At 43.6% G+C, this 24,972-nt stretch overlaps 2 pseudogenes across 1 annotated transcript in view; one reads left to right on the top strand and one right to left on the bottom strand.

Moving 5' to 3' along the window:
* The window catches only part of LOC114318177 (uncharacterized), a 51,404-nt pseudogene that overhangs the window by 4,456 nt on the left and 21,976 nt on the right, over positions 1-24,972 (top strand). The window lies entirely within an intron of this gene.
* On the bottom strand, positions 6,046-6,849 carry LOC114286671 (tetraspanin-2 pseudogene; annotated as a pseudogene).

Here is a 24,972-nt window from a genome sequence, read left to right as displayed (position 1 = left end):
CATGAAATTAATGTTGTATAGAGACTTTAGGCTGAAACTGTAGTTCTAGGATTTGAACTTCAAATAAGAGTTTAACTCTACAATTTTTGATATCTGCTGCAATTTTTGCATTCTTTAATTTGGTTGGTCTATGTGGCTCATCAGGATGATGATGAAGCATTCTCATGCTTAAAAATGATGCGTTGGTGTGCAATTATGCATACAAACATGAAATTAATGTTGTATAGAGAGTTTCTGTTGAAATCGTAGTTCTAGGATCTGAACTTCAAATAAAAGTTTAACTCTGCAATTTTTGCATTCTTTGGGTAGGTGTTGTGATGATCAGTAACTTGAATTGCAACCTAGTCCTTTCGAGCAATCGAGAAAGATATAAATCATAGGGCTTTATTTTATTGGAAATTTCAAGCCCAGGCTGCTGCTTATGTTATATGGTATGAAAAGTTGTGTGTTTTGATGTTGATACCTAGAACTTAGAAGGGATACAAAATTCTGAAGTTAAATATAGACAAACCTGATATTTTTGTTTTCCTTGTATCTTGCGATATATGATACCTGTTGTTCATATCTTGCCATTCAGCAAGTTAATATTTTTGAGGTATGTATAATGAATATGTCAATACCTTAAGCATTTTTCTGGTGTTAACTTGACTTTTGTTTATCTATAAGCTGTCTTCAAATTTCCAAAGGTATATAATGTACATAATTTTGCCTTTAAATATGTTTTAATATATAATTTTTTTTTTTTTTTTTTTTTTTTCTGTATTTTGTGCATTTATTGTATATAAGATTTCTGCTTTGCGTTTAGAAGGAAAAATATTGACAAAAAAATGATGGTTATTTATATATTTTGCAAAGGAAATGCAGTAAGGAACGAGAGGAATTGCTATATGGACACTGCAGTCTTGAGAGATTTTGGGCTTGTTGGAAAACTCCTCCATTCTAAAAATCCTTAGAACAAATACAACAAAATCTAGCACTGCTTTAGTGGGAGAATGACTTAACTCCTTTGTGATTTTGGTTTTGAAAGTTTTGAAATTAGTTAGGGGTTGTGGACAACGGTGAGAGGCGAAGGAATAGAGTTGGTAAGACGGTTGTGACTACATATTTAGGATGGACCATCATACCGATACTTTATGAATCTTGCTAATATATGTTTCCTAGTTGTAGTTCAGAAATAGATGAAACAGAAAGATGTAATTCTGGTACCCCATTATTTGACCCTTGGTGTATCCAAGATAGCATGCTTTGAGAGTAAAAACTTTGTGCAAGGAAATGAAGTTTCCCTATCTATTGCGACTACATATTTATCTTCGTAGTGTGCCTTCTGAATCCTCATCATCTTATCTATTTTCCTATGAGGATATGGGATCAATAATCTTGATTTTGACATTAATGTGTACTAATTTGGCGTCGTTTTTAATAAAAGTTTGTACATAGAAGTTGCTAGAGTTACTTTCTCCAACATGTTTGTGCTTTTTGCTGCCTCGTTGAAGCTTTTCCTATTGATTACTAAGAGGAAAAAATAAAAAAGACCAAAGTTTAAACAGTATATTTTTAGTGAACCAAGGCCTTTAACATGGTGTTTTGCAGGTGATGATGATATTAATGGTCATATCGACAACTTGTGCTGTTTTGTGAAGCCTGGTGCGGTTTTGTTGTCCTGGACTAATGATGAATCAGATCCTCAGTATGAGCGATCTGTGGCAGCCTTTTCTGTTCTCTCTCATGTTACTGACGCTAAAGGTAGAAAACTAGAAATTATTAAACTCCATGTACCTGGGCCACTTTACATGACAGATGAAGAGGCAACAGGACTAATTCAGGTAAACATGATTCTTAGAATTTTACTGTCACAACTCTGTATCCGTTCTGGCTACTCTTTATCCACTAATTGAAAAGTAAATTTACATTTTTTGAGATGTTATGCTCATGTTTACTGAACAATACTGATGGAGATCAAAATTTACTAGTTTTAGGAATGTCAATCTGCAGAACTTGAGGTCAATTTTCCTCCAACAAGAGGGGAATAACGTAATCTGACCCACGAGAAGATGATAAATTGATTACTAGTGTTAAGTACTTTGTCTTTGATTTAATATTTTTATATTTTCTTTCTTTTAGGACTTTTAATGGCTTTAGTGATAAGACTTGAGTCTTTTTAGGTATCTATGTTGGGTAGGAATTAGGATTGGTTTGTAAAAGTTTCCACACATTTTCATGATTATCTACAGACTACACAACCTATAAATAGGCTCTATTGTTGTAAAACGAATTTGGCATCACTTGCATAAATAAAATTAGATTTGATTGATGGATCTCTCTCCCTCTCTGTGTTGCTGTTGCTTTTTCATCCTTAATCTCTCTCTCTTCTCAGGTGGTGGTTCTCCTCTCTCTCGTCTTTACCTCCCTCTCTCTTCTTCACTCTTCATTTTCCCCTCTTCTCTTATATCTCCACTTTAAATATATATTTATATTCTGTCTTATTCATTGTCTTTGACTTTCTTGCTATCTTTTCTCTCTTCATTATATCCTTCTTCTATTTTATCTCATTGTTCTTCTCGTCTCCTGTCTTATCTTATTCTTCTACTCTCTTTCATCTTTCTCATCTCCATCTTGTAATATGAAAAAACAAAAAACATCATATTATTTTGCCAATCACGTGTTCGAAGAAATTCTCATGAAGGACATGCTACTTTATGTGTGTCTGTATGTATATGTATGTGCACACATACTCATGCAAGTAAATATCAAGAATTAAGGTGTCTGCATGAGTTTTTGTCTCCTTTACAATATATATACTCTTTCACATAAGCCGATATGTTGACTCTTGACAAAAAAGGAGACATTGTAAATTTTGTAAATTTAGTACCTCTCTGAGAATGCGTGTATGCGATTATCTCCTGTCGTCCTGATGTTTATTTCCTGCTTTATTTTATGTGTTCTATTAATCATGTGAGACGTAAATCAAATACATTCGGGTTCCCAGTTTGGGAGACAGAGCCAGATTTCACTCTAGGCAAACTAGTTCCTTAAAAAACTTGAATTCGAGGTGTTGACGCCCCAAAATCACCAAACAAGGTCGGATTAGCACGAAACTTGGCACACACGACCGCCTAGGCATGAGAGACTTGTAGGAGAAGACGGGGCTCGAATCAGGTTCTCGGTTTGGGAGTTAGAGCCGGATTTCAATCTAGGCAAACTAGTTCCTTAAGAAATTTGAATTTGAGGTGTTGATGCCCCAAAATTACCAAACGACGTCGGTTTGGAATTGCCGCAAATGCCACAAAAACAAGATGAGGTATTTTGTGTTGTTTATACGGGACTCCCGGTTTGAAAACTAAGTCCAAAAAGGTACTTTTCTTATACTTAATCTTAAAAATAGGCCATCGGGGGCCAAAATTGTGTAACAGTCACGAGAAGTCCCGGGAAAAACATCAAACACCTCCGGCAGGTCTAATATAAGTTGTGGAAACTTACGGAACTTGCACAGGACTTCCGGTTTGAAAACTTAGTCGAAAAGGGCACTTTTGTCACACTAAAGCTTGAAAATAGGCCGTTGGGGGCCAAAATCATGTAACAATCACGAGAAAGCCTGGGGAACACCTCAAACATCTCGGGAAGGACCAATTCAAGTTATGGAAACTTACGGAACTACCACGGGACTCGCGATTTGAAAACTAAGTCAAAAAATGTACTTTTTGAATACATAAAATTGAAAATAGGCTATCGGAGGCCAAAGTCGTGTAACAGTCACGAGAAGGCCCGGGGAACACCTCTAACACTTCGGGAGGGACCAATGTAAGTTATGTACACTTACGGAACTAGCAAGGGACTCCCGATTTGAAAATTATGTCAAAAAAATGCACCTTTTTAACACTTAAGCTTGAAAATAGGCCATTGGGGGCCAAAATCGTGTTACAGTCTCGAGAAGGCCCGGGGAACACCTCCAACATTTCGGGAGAGACTAACGTAAGTTGTGGAAACGTACGGAACTGGGACGGGACTTCCGGTTTGAAAGTTAAGTCAAAAAAGGCACTTCATTCACCCTTAAGCTTGAAAATAGGCCATCGGGGCGCCAAAAATGTCAAATAGTCACGAGAAGGCTGGGGGAACGACTCAAAAACCTCAGGAGGGTCCAATGTATGTTGTGGAAACTTACAGAACTAGCACGGGACTTCCAGTTTGAAAACTGTAAAATAAATTGATGTATATTATTGATTGATTGTTGTTGTGTGTATTACAAATGGTGAGTGGCTCATTATATAGGAGATGTAGGTGTAGTGGAGTAGGTGATGGTAGGTGTAGTAGGTGGAGTAGGTGATAGGTTTTAACAGCCCCCCGCAAACTCAAGGGGGATAGGAACTAACCAACTTGAGTTTGGAGAGAGTAACAAAACAAGAAAATAGACTAATACATAAAATAAAAGAGGATAGGAGACACTGTATGGTCGTGTCAGACCGTTGGTGAAGACACTGGATGGTTGTGTCATAACGTTGTAGAGGACACTGTATGGTTGTGTCATAACGTTGTAGAGGACACTGGATGGTTGTGGCAGACCGTTGTAGCAGATAAAGTCTGGACAGTTGACGAGGTCACACCGGACCGATGGAGATGCTAACCGGAATCAATGTCGGGACAGTTTTATGGGGTCATGCCGGACTGTTGGAGAAGCTAACCGGAATCAATGTCGGGACAGTTTATGGGGTCATGCCGGACCGTTGAAAAAGCTAACCGGAATCAAATGTCGGGACAGTTTATGGGGTCATGTCGGACCGTTGGAAAAGCTAACCGGAATCAATGTCGGGACAGTTTTATGTAGTCATGCCGGACCGTTGGAAAGTCGCACCCTCAAAAGGTGTGCCCAATCTGTCAAAAGGCGTGCCATCAAAAGGCGTGCCCAATCCATAAAAAGGCGTGCCATCAAAAGGCACGCCCATGTTGTCGTCGAGCGCCGAGCGGCGCATGATGCGCGTGTCTGCCTTGGCTATTTAACCAAGACGGAGGCTGAGGCGGAGGCAGAACAAACCAGTTGAAACCTCTGCGTTCTCTGAGAGAGATACTCTGTAATACTCTGTAACACTCTGTTGCCCAGAAAATGGCCTCGTCTTCCTGTGGTCTGCTCACTCTTTTTCCCGACCTCAACGAGTCAACAAGAGAGATAACTGGTGCGGTGTCCCGTGAACCTCAACCAAACACCACTGGGTTTGCTCCGTTGAACTTTCCGATGCAGTCGGTGGAGCAAAAAATGGCAGTGCAAACGGATGTGGAGGCGAATCAGTATACTTTGAAGGCATGTGTGGAGTCCATGACGGCGGTCACAAACTTGTCGCACCGGCTGCAGAGTAGGACAAATGAGGTGCAGCAATTAAACGCCCAACTGGCTCTGCTCCAACGCATGTATAAGGATGCGCGAGCAGAGATAAGTGTGCTAAAGACGGAAAACAAGGAGCTGAAGCAGAAGGCCACCGTGATGTTCCGATTTGGAGGGCCGCCATATGCTGCAGTGGAGGAGCAGGGAGTAGTGATCATGCCCAGTGGAGTGGGAAACACGGAGGCAACACCGGCAAGGGCCGCCCAGGACGGAGGCAAGAAGAAGAGACTAGCGGCAGAGTAGAGAAGGGAAAAGGAAAAAAAAATCCCGCCTGTGGGTGGGTGTTTGTGGGTGATGTTTGTTTGTTTTTTTTTTTTTTTTTTTTTTTTTTGTGTGTAAAATTGTGAGCGGGGTTGATCCCGGAGATGAATAAAATATGGATGTTGTGCAAATTTGTAAATTGTTTGGTTTTGTTTTGTTTTTTTTTTTTTTTTTTTTTTTTGAAAGAGGGGGAACACGCCCATGTGATAATAATAAAAAATAATGAGAATGAGAAGGTGCACATTGTCTAGGGGGGTTTTGGAACCTGTGGGCTAGGATAGTGGATGTTAATATATTAAAATGGGTTGGTATAGTGCAAGTGTGTTGGTAATATATTAAAATAAAATAAGTATAATGCAAGGGTGTTGGTAATATATTAAAATAAAATAAAAGAAATTCAGTGGGGGTGTCGGAACCTGTGGGCTAGGATAGTGATGTTAATATATTAAAAATGAGTTGGTATAGTGCAAGGGTGTGTGTGTGTGTATGTGTGCCTGGTGTGTTGAAGGTGCTTCCCATGTGCATAGGTCTGCCGACGAAGGATTTATAGAAGTCAATTCATGGGTGCCAAGTGAAGGCCCCCCAGTGTGGAACCTGCTTGTCCGAAAGCAGTCTGTGAGACGCGAAGAACTGGTCAGCAGAGATATACTCCCGATTGAGCTTAGCACAAAAATTGGACTCAGCGAGACAAGCCCTAATTTTCCCAAATTGTCCGAATTGGTGATGTGATTTCTGAGCCAGGCCGAGAATCTGCCGAGGCGGTACTCGCGGAAAGCACGGCCCTCGACAGAGTAAGAGCCGTCGGGACGAGTGACGACGAAGGCGAGGACGAGGATGATGAGGAGGGCCCCGATGAGAACCGCCATATAGATGAGGTAGAAGGCGAGGAGGCATTCTTTGTTCCAGTAGGAGCCTACGAAGCCGGTGAGGGAGACTAGAAGGATGAAGATGCCGAGGAAGACGAGTGGCCATCGGATCCAGTGGATGCACTCGTTGTCTGGCTTGGATGCGAGCCAGACTCCCGAGGCGATTATTGGGATGGAGGAGAGGAAGGCTATGAAGTTCAGGACTGAGGTTATGTTGTTGCTCACTGCCATGGTTATGGTGGTTTAGAGAGAGAAAGTGCAGAGTGGTGAGAGATAGGGGTTTGCTTGTCAGGGAAGGTGAAGAGTTCAGCTATGGAATTTGTGGCAGCGGAGTGAAGGTATGTGTAGAGGTCCGGCGGGCGGCCAAGGCAAGACTGCCGCCCGCCGGTGAAGCAGAATGACTAGGTTGTTAACCTAGCTCTGATACCATGTAAAATAAATTGATGTATATTATTGATTGATTGTTGTTGTGTGTATTACAAATGGTAAGTCAAAAAATGCACTTTTTTAACACTTAAGCTTGAAAATAGGCCATTGGGGGCCAAAATCGTGTAACAGTCATGAGAAGGCCCGGGGAACACCTCAAATCCCTCGGAGGGGACCAATGTAAGTTTTGAAAACTTACGGAACTAGCATGGGACTCCCGGTTTGAAAACTAAGTCCAAAAAGGCACTTTTTTACACTTAAGCTTGAAAACAGGCCATCGGGGGCCAAAATCGTGTAACAGTCACGAGAACTTCCAGGGAACACATCAAACACCTCTGTATGGACCAATGTAAGTTGTGGAAAATTACGGAACTAGTACGGGACTTCCGGTTTGAAAACTAAGTCGAAAAATGCACTTTTTTCACACTTAAACTTGAAAATAAGCCATCCGAGTTCAGAATCATGTAACAGTAACAGTAACGAGAAGGATTGGAGAACACCTCAAACACCTCGGGAGGTACCAATGTAAGTTGTGGAAACTTACGAAACTAGCACGGGACTCCCGGTTTGAAAACTATGTCAAAAAATGTACTTTTCTAACACTTGTGCTTGGAAATATAGGCCTTCGGGGGCCAAGATCGTGTAACAATCCCGAGAAGATCCGGGGAACACCTCTTACACCTCCGGAGGGACCAACGTAAGTTTTGGAAATGTACGGAACTAGCATGGGACTTCTGGTTTGAAAACTAAGTCGAAAAAGACACTTTATTCACACTTAAGCTTGAAAATAGGCCATCGGGGGCCAAAAACGTCTAACAGTCACGAGAAGGCCGGGAAAACACCTCAGGGGTGACCAATGTAAGTTGTGGAAACGTACGGAACTATCGCGGGATTTCTGGTTTTAAAACTAAGTCGAAAAATGCACTTTTTGAACACTTAAACTTGAAAATAGGACATCGCGGGCCAAAATCATGTAACATTTACGAGAATGCCCGAAGAACACCTCCAACACCTCGGCAGGGACCAATGTAAGTTTTCAAAACTTACGGAACTAGCACGGGACTTCCGGTTTGAATACAAAGTCGAAAAAGGCACTTTTTTCACACTTAAGGTTGAAAATAGGCCATCGGGGGCCAAAATCGTGTAACAGTCACGAGAAGGCCCGAGGAAAACATCAAACACCTCAGGAAGGAAAAATGTAAGTTGTGGAAACTTATGGAAGTTGCACGGGACTCTCGGTTTGAAAACTAAGTCAAAAAATACACTTTTCAAACACTTAAGCTTAAAAATATGTCATCGGGGGCCAAAATCGTGTAACAGTTACGAGAAGGCCTGGGGAACACCTCCAACACCTCGAGAGGGACCAACGTAAGTTATGGAAACTTATGGAACTAGCACGGGAATTCTGCTATGAAAACTAAGTCGAAAAAGCACTTTTTTCGCATTTAAGCTTGAAAATAGGCCATTGGGAGACAAAATCGTGTAAAAGTTATGAGAAGGCCCGGGGAATGTCTCAAACACCTCGGGAGGGACCAATGTAAATTGTGGAAACTTACGGAAGTAGCACGGGACTCCCAGTTTTAAAACTAAGTCAAAAAATGCACTTTTTTCAGACTTAAGCTTGAAAATAGGCCATCGGGTGCCAAAATCGTGTAACAGTCATGGGATGGCCCGGGAAACACCTCAAACACCTCGGGAGGGACTAATGTAAGTTTCGGAAACACAGAACTAGCACGAGACTCCCGGTTTGAAAACTAAGTCCAAAAAGGTACTTTTTTCTCACACTTAATCTTGAAAATAGGCCATCGCGGGCCAAAATTGTTTACAGTCACGAGAAGGCGCGGGGACCACATCAAACACCTCTAGAGGGTCCAATGTAAGTTGTGGAAACTTACGAAACTTGCACGAGGCTTCCGGTTTGAAAACTTAGTCGAAAAAGGCACTTTTATCATACTTAAGCTTGAAAATAGGCCGTTAGGGGGCCAAAATCATGTAACCATCACGGGAAGGCTCGGGGAATACCTCAAACATTTCGGGAGGGACCAATTCAAGTTGTGGAAACTTACGGAACTATCACGGGACTCACGGTTTGAAAACTAAGTCAAAAAATGCACTTTTCGAACTGAAAATAGGCCATCGATGGCCAAAATCGTGTAACAGTCACAAGAAGGCCTGGGGAACACCTCGAACAACTTGGGAGGGACCAACGTAATTTATAAAAACTTAAGAACTAGCACGGAACTCTCGGTTTGAAAATAAAGTTCAAAAAGGCACTTTTCTCACACGTAAGCTTAAAAATCGGCTATCGAGAGCCAAAATCGTGTAATAGTCACGAGAAGGCCCGGGGAACACATCAAACACCTCAGAAGGGACCAATGTAAGTTATGGAATCTTACGGAACTAGCACGGGACTTTCGGTTTGAAAATTAAGTCGAAAAAGACACTTTCTTCACACTTAAGCTTGAAAATAGGCCGTCGGGGGGCCAAAATCGTGTAACAGTCACGAGAAGTCCCGGGGAACACCTCAAACATCTCGATAGAGACCAATTTAAGTTGAAGAAACTTACGGAACTAGCACGGGACTCCCAGTTTGAAAACTACGTAAAAAAATGCACTTTTCGAAAACTTATGCTTGAAAATAGGCCATCGGAGCCCAAAATCGTGTAACAGTCACAAGAAGAGCTGGGGAACACCTTAAACACCTCGGGAGGGAAATGCGTAAGTTGTGGAAACTTATGGAATTAGCACAGGACTCGCAATTTGAGAACTAAGTCGAAAAAAGCACTTTTTTCACACTTAAGCTTAAAAATAGGCCATCAGGGGGCCAAAATCATGTAACAGTCATGATAAGGACCGGGGAACGCCTTAAATACCTAGGGAGGATCCAATGTAAGTTGTGGAAACTTACGAAACTAGCGCGGGACTCCTGGTTTGAAAACTAAGACAAGAAATGTACTTTTTTCACATTTAAGCTTGAAAATAGGTCATCGGGGGCCAAAATCGTGTAACAGTCATGAACAGGCCCGAGGAACACCTCAAGCACCTCGGGGGGGACCAATGTAAGTTGTAAAAACTTACGGAACGATCACGGGACTTCTGGTTTGAAAACTAAGTCGAAAAAGGTACTTTTCGAACACTTAAGCTTGAAAATAGGCCATCGGGGGACAAAATCGTGTAACAGTCACGAGAGTAACACATCAAACACCTTGGGAGAGACCAATGTAAGTTTTCAAAACTTAAAGAACTAGCCTCGGACTTCCGGTTTGAATACTAAGTTGAAAAAGGCATTTTTTTCACACTTGAGCTTGAAAATAGGCTATCGGTGGCCAAAATCGTGTAACAGTCACGAGAAGGCCCGAGCAGAACATCAAACACCTCAGGAAGGACAAATTTAAGCTGTGGAAACTGACGGAATTAGCACGGGACTCCCGGTTTGAAAATTAAGTCAAAAAATACACTTTTCTAACACTTAAGCTTGAAAATAGGTCATCGGGGGCTAAAATCGTGTAACAGTCACGAGAAGGCTCGGGAAAAACCTCCAACACCTCGAGAGGGACCAATATAAGTTGTGGAAACTTACGGAACTAGCACGGGAATTCTGGTATGAAAACTAAGTCAAAAAAGGCACATTTTTCACACTTTCGCTTGAAAATTGGCCATCGGGTGCCAAGTTCATGTAACAGTCACAAGATGACCTGGGGAAACTTACGGAACTAGTACGGGACTTCCGGTTTGAAAACTTAGTCGAAAAATGCACTTTTGTCACACTTAAGCTTGAAAATAGACCGTTGGGAGCCAAAATCGTGTAACAGTGACAAGAAGGCCCGGGAAACACCTCAAACATCTCGGGAGCGACCAATTCAAGTTGTGGAAACTTACGGAACTAGCACGCGACTCGCGGTTTGAAAACTAAGTCAAAAAATGCACTTTTCGAACACTTAAGCTTGAAAATAGGTCATCGGGGGCCAAAATCGTGTAACAGTCACGAGAAGGCCTGGGCAATACCTCTAACACCTCGGGAGGGACGACCGTAATTTTTGAAAACTTAAGGAACTAGCACGGAACTCCCGGTTTGAAAATTAAGTCAAAAAAGACACTTTTTTCACACCTAAGCTTGAAAATAGGCCATCGGCGGCCAAAATCATGTAACAGTCACGAGAAGGGCTGGGGAACACCTCAAACACCTCGGGAGGGACCAATGTAAGTTGTGGAAACTTATGGAATGAGCACGGAACTCCCGGTTTGAAAACTTAGTTTAAAAAGGCACTTTTTTCACATATAAGCTTAAAAATAGCCCATCGGGGCCAAAATAGTGTAACAGTCAAGAGAAAGCCCAGGGAAGACCTCAAACACCTCGGGAGGGACCAATGTAAGCTGTGGAAACTTACAGAACTAGCATGGAACTTCTGGTTTGAAAACTAAGTCCAAAAAGGCACTTTTTCTGCACTTAAGCTTGAAAATAGGCCATTGGGGGCAAAAATCGTGTAACAGTCACGAGAGGGCTGGGGAACACTTCAAACACCTCGGGAGGAACCAATGTACGTTGTGAAAACATATGGAGCTAGCACAGGACTCCCAGTTTGAAAACTAAGTCGAAAAATGCACCTTTGGGAACATAGTCGAAAAATAGGTCATCGGGGGCCAAAATTGTGTAAGAGTTAAGAGAAGGGTCGGGGAACACCTCAAATACCTCGGGAGGGACCAACGTAAGTTGTGAAAACTTATGGAACTAGCATGGGACTCCCGGTTTGAAAACTAAGTCAAAAAATGTACTTTCGAAACACTTAAGTTTGAAAATTGGCCTTTGGGAGCCAAAATCATGTAACAGCCACGTGAAGGCCCGTGGAACACCTCCAACACATCGGGAGGAATCAATGTAAGTTGTGAAAACCTACGGAAATAGCACGGAACTTCCGGTTTCAATACTAAGTCGAAAAATGAAATTTTTTCACACTGAAGCTAGAAAATAGTCAATCGGCGGCCAAAATCGTGTAACCGTCATGAGAATCCCTGGGGAACACCTCAAACACCTCGGGAGGGACCAATGTAGGTTGTGGAAACTTACAGAACTAGCACGGGACTCCCGGTTTGAAAACTATGTCAAAAAATGAACTTTTCAAATACTTAAGCTTGAAAATAGGCCATCGGGGGCCAAAATCGTGTAACAATCACGAGAAGGCCCGGGTAACACCTCCAACACCACGGTAGGAATCAACGTAAGTTGTGAAAACATACAGAAGTAGCACGAGACCTTCGGTTTGAAAACTAAAGTGAAAAAGACACTTTTTTCACACTTAAGCTTGTGAATAGGCCATCAGGGTCCAAAATTGTATAACAGTCACGAGAAGGCCCGGGGAACACCTCAGAAACTTCGGGAGGGACCAATTTAAGTTTTGAAAACTTACAGAACTAACACGGGACTCCCGGTTTGAAAACCAAGTCAAAAAATGTACTTTTTTTCACACTTATGCGTGAAAATAGGCCATCGGGGGCCAAAATCGTGTATCCGTCACGAGAAGGCCCAGGGAACAATTGAAACACCTCGAGAGGGACTAGTGTAAGCTGTGGAAACTTACGGAACTAACACGGGACTTCCGGTTTGAAAATTAAGTCAAAAAATGTATTTTTTCACGCATAAACTTGAAAATAGGCCATCGACGGCCAAAATCGTGTAACAGTCACGAGAAGGACTGGGGAACATCTCGGGAGGGACCAATGTAAGTTGTGAAAACTTATGGAACTCGCACGAGACTCCTCATTTGAAAACTAAGTCGAAAAAGTCATTTTTTTCACACTTAAGCTTGAAAATAGGCCATCGGGGGTCAAAATCGTGTAACAGTCAAAAGACTGCTCGGGGAACACCTCAAAGACCTCGGGAGTGACCAATGTAAGTTATGGAAACTTACAGAACTAGCACGGAACTTCCAGTTTGAAAACTAAGTCTAAAAAGGCACTTTTTCACACTTAAGCTTGGAAATAGGCCATCGAGGTCCAAAACTGTGTAAAAATCACTAGAAGGGATTGGGAACACCTCCAACACTTTGGGAGGGACCAATGTAAGTTGTGAAAACTTATGGAACTAACACGGGACTCCCGGTTTGAAAACTAAGTCGAAAAATGCACTTTTTTCACACTTAAGCTTGAAAATAGGCCTTCGAGGGCCAATCGTGTAACAGTCAAGAGAAGACCCAGGAAACACTTCAAATACCTGGGGAGGGACCAACGTAAGTTGTGGAAACTTACGGAAATTGCATGGGAAAAACTAAGTTAAAAAATGCACGGCCAAAATCGTGTAAAAGTCAAGAAAAGCCCCGTGGAACACCTCCAACGCCTCGGGAGGGACCAACGTAAGTTATGGAAACTTACGGAACTAGCACGAGACTTCCGGTTTGAAAACTAAGTCGAAAAAGACACTTTTTTCACACTTATGCTTGAAAATAGGCTATCGGGGGCCAAAATCATGCAACAATCACGAGAAGGCCCGGGTAACACCTCCAACACCACGGGAGGGACCAACGTAAGTTGTGAAAACATACAAAAGTAGCATGAGACTTTCGGTTTGAAAACTAAGGCGAAAAAAGCACTTTTTTCAAGCTTGTAAATAGGCCATCGGGGGCCAAAATTGTGTAACAGTCACGGCAAGGCCCGGCAACATCTCAACCACCTTGGGAGCGACCAATGTACGTTTTGGAACCTTACGGAACTAACACGAGACTCCCGGTTTGAAAACTAAGTCAAAAAATGTACTTTTTTCACACTTATGCTGGAAAATAGGCCATCGGGGGCCAAAATCGTGTATCCGTCATGAGAAGGCTCGGGGAACACCTAAAACACCTTGAGAGGGACCAATGTAAGTTGTGGAAACTTACAGAACTAGTACGGGACTTCCAGTTTGAAAACTAAGTCGAAAAAGACATTTTTTTTCACACCTAAGCTTGAAAATAGGCCATGGGCAGCCAAAATCATGTAACAATCACGAGAAGGGCTGGGGAACAGCTCAAACACCTTGGGAGGGACCAATGTAAGTTGTGGAAACTTACGGAACTAGCACGGAACTTCCAGTTTGAAAACTAAGTCCAAAAAGGCACTTTTTTCACACTTAATATTGAAAATAGGCCATCGGGAGTCAAAATCGTGTAACAGTCACGAGAAGGGCTGGGGAACAACTCCAACACCTCGGGAGGTACCAATGTAAGTTGTGGAAACTTATGGAATTAGCACTGGACTTCCGGTTTGAAAACTAAGTCGAAAAAGACACTTTTTTTCACACTTAGCTTGAAAATAGACCATCAGGGGCCAAAATAGTGTAACAGTCGAGAGAAGGCTCGGGGAACACCTCAAACACTTAGGGAGGGACCAACATAAGTTGTGGAAACTGACGGAACTTGCATGGTACTCCCGGTTTGAAAACTAAGTCAAAAAATACACTTTCCAAACACTTAACTTTGAAAATATGCCATCGGGGGCCAAAATCGTGTAACAGTCACGAGAAGGCCCGGGGAACACCTCAAACACTTTGAGAAGGACCAATGTAAGTTGTGAAAACTTACACAACAGGCACGGGACACCCGGTTTGAAAACTAAGTTAAAAAATACACTTTTCTAACACTTAACCTTGAAAATAGTCCATGGGGGGCCCAAATCGTGTAACAGTCACGAGAAGTCCCGGGTAACACCTCCAACTCCTCGGGAGCGAGCAACGTGAGTTGTGAAAACTTATGGAACCAGCGCGGGACTTCCGCTTTCAAAACTAAGTCGAAAAAGTCACTTTTTCACATTTAAGCTTAAAAATAGGCAATCGGGGTCTAAAATCGTGTAATAGTCACGAGAAGGCCTGGGGATTGCCTCAAACCCCTTAGGAGGGACCAATGTAAGTTATGGAAACTTACGGAAGTAGCACGGGACTCCCGGTTTGAAAACTAAATCAAAAAATGCATTTTTTTCACACTTACGCTTGAAAATAGGCCATTGGGCACCAAAATTGTGTAACAGTCACGAGAAGGCCCGGGGAATATGTCAAACACCTCGGGAGGGACCAGTGTAAGTTGTGGAAACTTACGGAACTAGTACGGGACTTCTGGTTTAAAAACTAAGTCAAAAAATATACTTTTCTAACACTTAAGCTTGAAAATTGACAATCGGAGGCCAAAATTGGGTAACAGTCACGAGAAGGCCTGGGCAACACATCAAACACCTCGGGAGGGTCCAATGTAAGTTTTCTAAACTTACAGAACTAGGACGGGACTCCCGGTTTGAAAACTAAGTCCAAAAATGCACTTTTTTCACACTTAAGCTTGAATATAGGCCATCGGGGGCCAAAATCGTGTAACAGTCACGAGAAGGCCTGGGGAACAGCTCAGACACCTCAGGAGGGACCAATGTAAGTTGTGGAAACTTACGGAACTAGAACGGGACTTCCGCTTTGAATACTAAGTCGAAAAAGACACTTTTTTCACAATTAAGCTTGAAAATAGGCCATCGGTGGCCAAAATTGTGTAACAGTCACGAAAAGGACCGTGGAATACCTCAAACACCTTAGAAGGGATCAATGTAAGTTGTGAAAACTTCCGGAACAAGCACGGGACTCGTGGTTTGAAAACTATGTCAAAAAATCTACTTTTCTAACACTTAAGCTTGAAAAGAGGCCATCGGGCACCAAAATCGTGTAACAGTCACGAGAAGGCCCTGGAAACACCTCAAACAGCTTGGGCGGGACCAACGTGAGTTGTGAAAACTTACGGTACTAGCACGGGACTTCCAGTTTGAAAACTAATTTGAAAAAAATACTTTTTTCACACTTAAGTTTAAAAATAGTCCATCGGGTGCCAAAATCATGTAACAGTCACGAGAAGGATCGGGAATGCCTCAAACACCGCAGGAGTGGCAATGTACATTGTGCAAACTTCCGGAACTGGCACGGGACTGACGGTTTGAAAATTAACTCAAAAAATGCATTTTTTACACTTAACCTTGAAAATGGGACATTGGGGACCAAAATCGTGTAACAGTCACGACAAGGCCTGGGGAACGCCTCAAACACCTCGAGAGGGACCAATATAAGTTGTGAAAACTTACGGAAGTAGCACGGGATTCCTGGTTCGAAAACTAAGTAAAAAATTGCATTTCTTTTACACTTAAGCTTGAAAATTAGCCATCGGGTGCCAAGTTCTTGTAATAGTCACGAGATGGCTTGAGGAACCCCTCAAACACATTAGAAGGGACCAATTTAAATTGTGGAAACTTACGGAACTATCACGGGACTCCCGGTTTGAAAACTAAGTCCAAAAAGACCCTTTTCTCACACTTAAGAATGAAAATAGGCCAAAATCGGGTGACAGTCACGAGAAGGCCTGGGCAACACAGCAAACACCTCGGGAGGGTCCAATGTAAGTTTTCCAAAACTTACGGAACAAGCACGGGACTCCCGGTTTGAAAACTAAGTCCAAAAATGCACTTTTTTCACACTTAAGCTTGAATATAGGCCATCGGGGGCCAAAATCGTGTAACAGTCACAAGAAGGCCTGGGGAACAACTCAGACACCTCGGGAGGGACCAATGTAAGTTGTGGAAACTTACGGAACTAGAACGAGACTTCCGCTTTGAATACTAAGTCGAAAAAGACACTTTTTTCACAATTAAGCTTGAAAATAGGCCATCGGTGGCCACAATTGTGTAACAGTCATGAGAAGGACCGTGGAATACTTCAAATACCTTAGGAGGGACCAATGTAAGTTGTGAAAACTTCCGGAACAAGCACGGGACTCGCGGTTTGAAAACTAAGTCAAAAAATGCACTTTTCTAACACTTAAGTTTGAAAATAGGCTATTGGGCACCAAAATCGTGTAACAGTCACGAGAAGGCCCTGGGAACACCTCAAACACCTTAGGCGGGACCAACGTGAGTTGTAAAAACTTACGGTACTAGCACGGGACTTCCGGTTTGAAAACTAAGTCGAAAAAGACACTTTTTTCATACTTAAGTTTAAAAATAGTCTATCGGGTGCTAAAATCGTGTAACAGTCACGAGAAGGATCGGGAATGCCTCAAACACCGCAAGAGTGGCCAGTGTACGTTGTGCAAACTTTCGAAACTGGCATGGGACTCACGGTTTGAAAACTAACTCAAAAAATGCACTTTTTCACACTTAAGCTTGAAAATAGGCATTCGCGGACCAAAATCGTGTAACAGTCACGAGAAGGCCCGGGGAACGCCTCAAACACCTCGGGAGGGACCAATGTAAGTTGTGAAAACTTACGGAAGTAGCACGGCACTCCTGGTTCGAAAACTAAGTCAAAAATTGCACTTTTTTTACACTTAAGCTTGAAAATAAGCCATCGGGTGCCAAGTTCGTGTAACGGTCACGAGATGGCTTGGGGAACCCCTCAAACACCTTATTTAAGTTGTGGAAACTTACGAAACTATCACGGGACTCCCGGTTTGAAAACTAAGTCCAAAAAGACACTTTTCTCTCACACTTAAGAATGAAAATAGGCCAAAATCGGGTGACAGTCACGAGAAGGCCTGGGCAACACATCAAACACCTCGGGAGGGTCCAATGTAAGTTTTCTAAACTTACGGAACTAGCACGGGACTCCCGGTTTTGAAAACTAAGTCCAAAAATGCACTTTTTTCACACTTAAGCTTGAATATAGGCCATCGGGGGCCAATATTGTGTAACAATCACGAGAAGGCCCGGGGAACAGCTCAGACACCTCGGGAGGGACCAATGTAAGTTGTGGAAACTTACGGAACTAGAATGAGACTTCCGCTTTGAATACTAAGTCGAAAAAGACACTTTTTTCACAATTAAGCTTGAAAATAGGCCATCGGTGGCCAAAATTGTGTAACAGTCACGAGAAGGACCGTGGAATACCTCAAACACCTTGGGAGGGACCAATGTAAGTTGTGGAAACTTACGGAATAAGCACGGGACTCGCGGTTTGAAAATTATGTCAAAAAATGCACTTTTCTAACACTTAAGTTTGAAAAGAGGCCATCGGGCACCAAAATCGTGTAATAGTCACGAGAAGGCCCTGGGAACACCTCAAACACCTTAGGCGGGACCAACGTGAGTTGTGAAAACTTACGGTACTAGCACGGGACTTCCGGTTTGAAAACTAATTTGAAAAAAATACTTTTTTCACACTCAAGTTTAAAAATAGTCCATCGGGTGCCAAAATCATGTAACAGTCACGAGAAGGATCGGGAATGCCTCAAACACCGCAGGAGTGGCCAATGTACGTTGTGCAAACTTCCGGAACTGGCACGGGACTCACGGTTTGAAAACTAACTCAAAAAATGTATTTTTTATACTTAACCTTGAAAATGGGTCATCGGGGATCAAAATCGTGTAACAGTCACGAGAAGGCCCGGGGAACACCTCAAACACTTCGGGAGGGACCAATATAAGTTGTGAAAACTTACAGAAGTAGCAAGGGGCTCCTGGTTCGAAAACTAAGTCAAAAAGTGCACTTTTTTTACACTTAAGCTTAAAAATTAGCCATCGGGTGCCAAGTTCGTGTAACAGTCACGAGATGGCTTGGGGAACCCCTCAAACACCTTATTTAATTTGTGGAAACTTACGGAACTATCACGGGACTCCCGGTTTGAAAACTAAGTCCAAAAAGACACTTTTCTCACACTTAAGAATGAAAATAGGCCAAAATCGGGTGACAGTCACGAGAAGGCCTGGGCAACACAGCAAACACCTCGGGAGGGTCCAATGTAAGTTTTCCAAAACTTACGGAACTAGCACGGGACTCCCGGTTTGAAAACTAAGTCCAAAAATGTACTTTTTTCACACTTAAGCTTGAATATAGGCCATCGGGGGCCAAAATCGTGTAACAGTCACGAGAAGGCCCGGGGAACAACTCAAACACCTCGGGAGGGACCAATGTAAGTTGTGGAAACTTACGGAACTAGAACGAGACTTCCGCTTTGAATACTAAGTCGAAAAAGACACTTTTTTCACAATTAAGCTTGAAAATAGGCCATCGGTGGCCACAATTGTGTAACAGTCATGAGAAGGACCGTGGAATACCTCAAACACCTTGGGAGGGACCAATGTAAGTTGTGAAAACTTCCGGAACAAGCACGGGACTCGCGGTTTGAAAACTAAGTCAAAAAATGTACTTTTCTAACACTTAAGTTTGAAAAGAGGCTATTGGGCACCAAAATCGTGTAACAGTCACGAGAAGGCCCTGGGAACACCTCAAACACCTTAGGCGGGACCAACGTGAGTTGTAAAAACTTAAGGTACTAGCACGGGACTTCCGGTTTGAAAACTAAGTCGAAAAAGACACTTTTTTCACACTTAAGTTTAAAAATAATCCATCGGGTGCCAAAATCGTGTAACAGTCACGAGAAGGATCGGGAATGCCTCAAACACCGCAAGAGTGGCTAGTGTACGTTGTGCAAACTTTCGAAACTGGCATGGGACTCACGGTTTGAAAACTAACTCAAAAAATGCACTTTTTCACACTTAAGCTTGAAAATAGGCCATCGGGGGCCAAAATCGTGTAACAGTCACGAGAAGTCCCGGGGAAAACATCAAACACGTCCGGCGGGTCCAATGTAAGTTGTGAACACTTACGGAACTTGCACAGGACTTCTGGTTTGATAACTTAGTCGAAAAGGGCACTTTTGTTACACTTAAGCTTGAAAATAGGCTGTTGGGGGCCAAAATCATGTAACAATCACGATAAAGCCTGCGGAACACCTCAAACATCTCGGGAAGGACCAATTCAAGTTGTGGAAACTTACGGAACTACCACGGGACTCGCGATTTGAAAACTAAGTCAAAAAATGCACTTTTTGAATACATAAAATTGAAAATAGGCTATCGGAGGCCAAAGTCGTGTAACAGCCACGAGAAGGCCCGGGGAACACCTCCAACACGTCGGGAGGGACCAATGTAAGTTGTGTACACTTACGGAACTAGCACGGAACTCCCGGTTTAAAAATTATGTCAAAAAAATGCACCTTTCTAACACTTAAGCTTGAAAATAGGCCATCGGGGGCCAAAAATCGTGTAACAGTCCCGAGAAGGCCCGGGGAATACCTCCAACACCTCGGGAGGGACTAACGTAAGTTGTGGAAACATACGAAACTAGGACAGGACTTCCGGTTTGAAAACTAAGTCGAAAATGTCACTTCATTCACTCTTAAGCTTGAAAATAGGCCATCGGGGTGCCAAAAATGTCAAACAGTCACGAGAAGGTTGGGGGAACGACTCAAAAACCTCGGGAGGGTCCAATGTATGTTGTGGAAACTTACAGAACTAGCATGGGACTTCCAGTTTGAAAACTAAGTCAAAAAATGTATTTTTTCCACATTTAAGCTTGAAAATAGGCCATTGGGGGCCAAAATCGTGTAACAGTCACAAGAAGGCTCAGGGAACACCTCAAATACCTCAGGGGGGACCAATGTAAGTTTTGAAAACTTACGGAAATAGCATGGGACTCCCGGTTTGAAAACTAAGTCCAAAAAGGCACTTTCTCACACTTAAGCTTGAAAATAGGCCATCGGAGGCTAAAATCGGGTAGCAGTCACAAGAACTCCTGGGGAACACATCAAACACCTCTGGATGGACCAATGTAAGTTGTGAAAAATTACGGAACTAGCACGGGACTCCCGATTTGAAAACTAAGTCCAAAAATGCACTTTTTTCACACTTAAGCTTGAATATAGGCCATCGGGGGCCAAAATCGTGTAACAGTCACGAGAAGGCCCGGGGAACAACTCAGACACCTCGGGAGGGGCCAATGTAAGTTGTGGAAACTTACGAAACTAGCATAGGACTCCCGGTTTGAGGTGTTCCCGGCCCTTCTTGCGACTTTTACATGATTTTGACCCCCCGATGGCCTACTTCCAAGCTTAAGTGTTAGAAAAGTGTATTTTCCGACCTAGTTTTCAAATCGGGAGTCCCGTGCCTGTTCGTTAAGTTTTCACAACTCAAATTGGTCCCTCCTGAGATGTTCGAGGTGTTCCCTGGGCCTTCTCGTGATTGTTAGACGATTTCAACCCGCCGAGGCCTATTCTCAAGCTTAAGTGTGAAAAAAGTTGCTTTTCCGACCTAGTTTTCAAACCGGAAGTCCCGCGCCAGTTCCGTAAGTTTCCACAACTTGCATTGGTTTCTCCCGAGGTGTTGGAGGTGTTCCACGGGCCTTCTCGGGACTGTTACAGGATTTTGGGGGTGGCCCTGATGGCCTATTTTCAAACTTAAGTGTTTAGGAAGTGTATTTTTTGACTTAGTTTTCAAACCGAGAGTCCCATGCGAGTTCCGTAAGTTTCCACAGCTCACGTTGGTCCCTTCCTAGGTGTTTGAGGTGTTCCCGGACCTTCTCTTGACTGTCACATGATTTTGGCCCCCCGATGGACTATTTTCAAGCTTAGGTGCGAGAAAAGTGTCGTTTCGGACCTAGTTTTCAAACCGGGAGTCCCGTGCTAGCTCCGTAAGTTTTCACGACTTACATTGGTCCCTCCTGGGGTGTTTGACGTGTTCCCCGAGCCTTCTCGTGACTGTTACACGGTTTTGGCCTCCGACGGCTTATTTTCGAGCTTAAGTGTGAAAAAAGTGCATTTTTTGATTTAGTTCTCACACCGAGAGTCTCGTGCTAGTTCTGCAAGTGTCCGCAACTTACCTTGGTCCCTCCCGATGTGTTTTGGCCCCCCCCGGGTGTTCTATTTCCAAGCTTAAGTGTGGAAAAAGTGTCTCTTTCCAACTTAGTTTTCAAACCGGGAGTCCCGTGCTAGTTCTGTAAGTTTTCACAACTTACATTGGTCCCTCCCGGGGTGTTTGACGTGTTCGTCGGGCCTTCTCGTGACTGTTACACGATTTTGGCCCCCGACGGCTTATTTTCGAGCTTAAGTGTGTAAAAAGTGCATTTTTTGATTTAGTTCTCAGACCGAGAGTCCCGTGCTAGTTCCGTAAGTCTCCGCAACTTACCTTGGACCCTCCCAAGGTGTTTGGGGCATTTCCCGATCCTTCTTGTGACTGTTATACGGTTTTGGCCCCCCCGGTGTCCTATTTCCAAGCTTAAGTGTGGAAAAAGTGTCTCTTTCCAACTTAGTTTTTAAACCGGGAGTCCCGTGCTAGTTCCGTAAGTTTTCACAGCTCGCGTTGGTCACTCCCGAGGTGTTTGAGGTGTTCCCGGCCCTTCTTGCGACTGTTACAGGATTTTGGCCCCTCGATGGCCTACTTTCAAGCTTAAGTGTTAGAAAAGTGTATTTTTCGACCTAGTTTTCAAATCGGGAGTCCCGCGCTTGATCGTTTAGTTTTCACAACTCAAATTGGTCCCTCCTTAGATGTTCGAGTTGTTTCCCGGGCCTTCTCGTGATTGTTACACGATTTCGGCCCGCCGAGGCCTATTTTCATGCTTAAGTATGAATAAAGTAGCTTTTCCGACCTAGTTTTCAAACTGGAAGTCCCGCGCTAATTCCGTAAGTTTTCACAACTTGCATTGGTTTCTCTCGAGGTGTTGGAGGTGTTCCACGGGCCTTCTCGGGACTGTTACAGGATTTTGGGGGGGCCCCGATGGCCTATTTTCAAACTTAAGTGTTTAGGAAGTGCATTTTTTTACTTAGTTTTCAAACCGGGAGTCACATGCATGTTCCGTAAGTTTCCACAGCTCACGTTGGTCCCTCCTTAGGTGTTTGAGGTGTTCCCCGGACCTGCTTATTTCAAGCTTAGGTGCGAGAAAAGTGTCGTTTCGGACTTAGTTTTCAAACCGGGAGTCCTGTGCTAGTTCCGTAAGTTTTCACAACTTACGTTGGTCCCTCCCGGGGTGTTTGACGTGTTCCTCGGGCCTTCTCGTGACTGTTACACGATTTTGGCCCCCAACGACTGATTTTCGAGCTTAAGTGTGAAAAAAGTGCATTTTTTGATTTAGTTCTCAGATCAAGAGTCCAATGCTAGTTCCGTAAGTCTCCACGACTTACCTTGCACCCTCCCGTGGTGTTTGGGGCATTTCCCGGTCCTTCTCGTGACTGTTACACGGTTTTGGCCCCCCCGGTGTCCTATTTCCAAGCTTAAGTGTGGAAAAAGTCTCTTTCTAACTTAGTTTTCAAATCAAGAGGCCTGTGCTAGTTCCGTAAGTTTTCACAGCTCGCGTTGGTCACTCCCGAGGTATTTGAGGTGTTCCCGGCCCTTCTTGCGACTGTTACATGATTTTGGCCTACTTCCAAGCTTAAGTGTTAAAAAAGTGTATTTTCCGACCTAGTTTTCAAATCGAGAGTCCCGTGCCTGTTCGTTAAGTTTTCACAACTCAAATTGGTCCCTCCTTAGATGTTCGAGGTGTTCTCCCGGTCTTGTCGTGATTGTTACACGATTTCAGCCCGTCGAGACTTATCTTTAAGCTTAAGTGTGAAAAAAGTACCCTTTCCGACCTAGTTTTCAAACCGGAAGTCCCGCGCTAGTTCCGTAAGTTTCCACAATTTACATTGGTCCCTACCGGGGTGTTTGACATGTTCCCCCGGTCTTCTCGTGACTGTTACATGATTTTGCCCAACGACGGCTTATTTTCGAGCTTAAGTGTGGAAAAAGTGCATTTTTTGATTTAGTTCTCAGACCGAGATTCCCGTGCTAGTTCCGTAAGTCTCCGCAACTTACCTTGGACCCTCCCGAGGTGTTTGTTGAATTTCCCGGTCCTTCTCGTGACTGTTACACAGTTTTGGCCCTCCCAGTGTCCAATTTCCAAGCTTAAGTGTGGAAAAAGTGTCTCTTTTCAACTTAGTTTTCAAACCGGGAGTCCCGTGCTAGTTCCGTAAGTTTTCATAGCCCGGTCACTCCGAGGTGTTTGAGGTGTTCCCGGCCCTTCTTGCGACTGTTACATGATTTTGGCCACCCGATGGCCTACTTCCAAGCTTAAGTGTTAGAAAAGTGTATTTTCCGACCTAGTTTTCAAATCGGGAGTCCCGCGCCTGATCGTTAAGCTTTCACAACTCAAATTGGTCCCTCCTGAGATGTTCGAGGTGTTCCCTGGCCTTCTCGTGATTGTTACACGATTTCAGCCCGCCGAGACCTATCCTCAAGCGTAAGTGTGAAAAAAGTTGCTTTTCCGACCTAGTTTTCAAACCGGAAGTCCCGCGCTAGTCCCGTAACTTTCCACAACTTACATTGGTTTCTCCCGAGGTGTTGGAGTTGTTACACGGGCCTTCTCGGGACTGTTGCAGGATTTTGGGGGGCTCCCGATGGCCTATTATCAAACTTAAGTGTTTAGGAAGTGCATTTTTTGATTTAGTTTTCAAACCAGGAGTCCCATGCGAGTTTCGTAAGTTTCCACGACTCACGTTGGTCCCTCCCTAGGTGTTTGAGGTGTTCCCCGGACCTTCTCTTGACTGTCACACGATTTTGGCCCCCGGATGGACTATTTTCAAGCTTAGGTGCGAGAAAAGTGTCGTTTCGGACTTAGTTTTCAAACCGGGAGTCTTGTGCTAGTTCCTTAAGTTTTCACAACATACATTGGTCTCTCCCAGGGTGTTTGATGTGTTGCCCGGGCCTTCTCGTGACTGTTAGATGATTTTGGCCCCCGACGGCTTATATTCGAGCTTAAATGTGAAAAAAGTGTATTTTTTGATTTAGTTTTCAGACCGGGAGTCCCGTGCTAGTTCCGTAAGTCTCCCTAACTTACCTTGGACCCTCCCGAGGTGTTTGGGGCATTTTCTGGCCCTTCTCATGACTGTTACATGGTTTTGTCCCCCCCCCGGTGTCCTATTTCCAAGCTTAAGTGTGGAAAAGGTGTCTCTTTCCAACTTAGTTTTCAAACCGGGAGTCTTGTGCTAGTTCCGTAAGTTTTCACAGCTCGCGTTGGTCACTCCCGAGGTGTTTGAGGTGTTCCCGGCCCTTCTTGCGACTGTTACATGATTTTGGCCCCCCGGGGGGCCTACTTCCAAGCTTAAGTGTTAGAAAAGTGTATTTTTCGACCTAGTTTTCAAATCGGTAGTCTCGCGTCTGTTCGTTAAGTTTTCACAACTCAAATTGGTCCCTCCTGAGATGTTCGAGGTGTTCCCGGGCCTTCTCGTGATTGTTACACGATTTCGGCCCGCCGAG

The sequence above is a fragment of the Camellia sinensis genome, chromosome 13, assembly GCF_055761805.1.
Source record: "Camellia sinensis isolate YWXY chromosome 13, ASM5576180v1, whole genome shotgun sequence".
NCBI lineage: Eukaryota > Viridiplantae > Streptophyta > Magnoliopsida > Ericales > Theaceae > Camellia > Camellia sinensis.
This window is presented reverse-complemented; position numbering and strand designations above follow the sequence as displayed.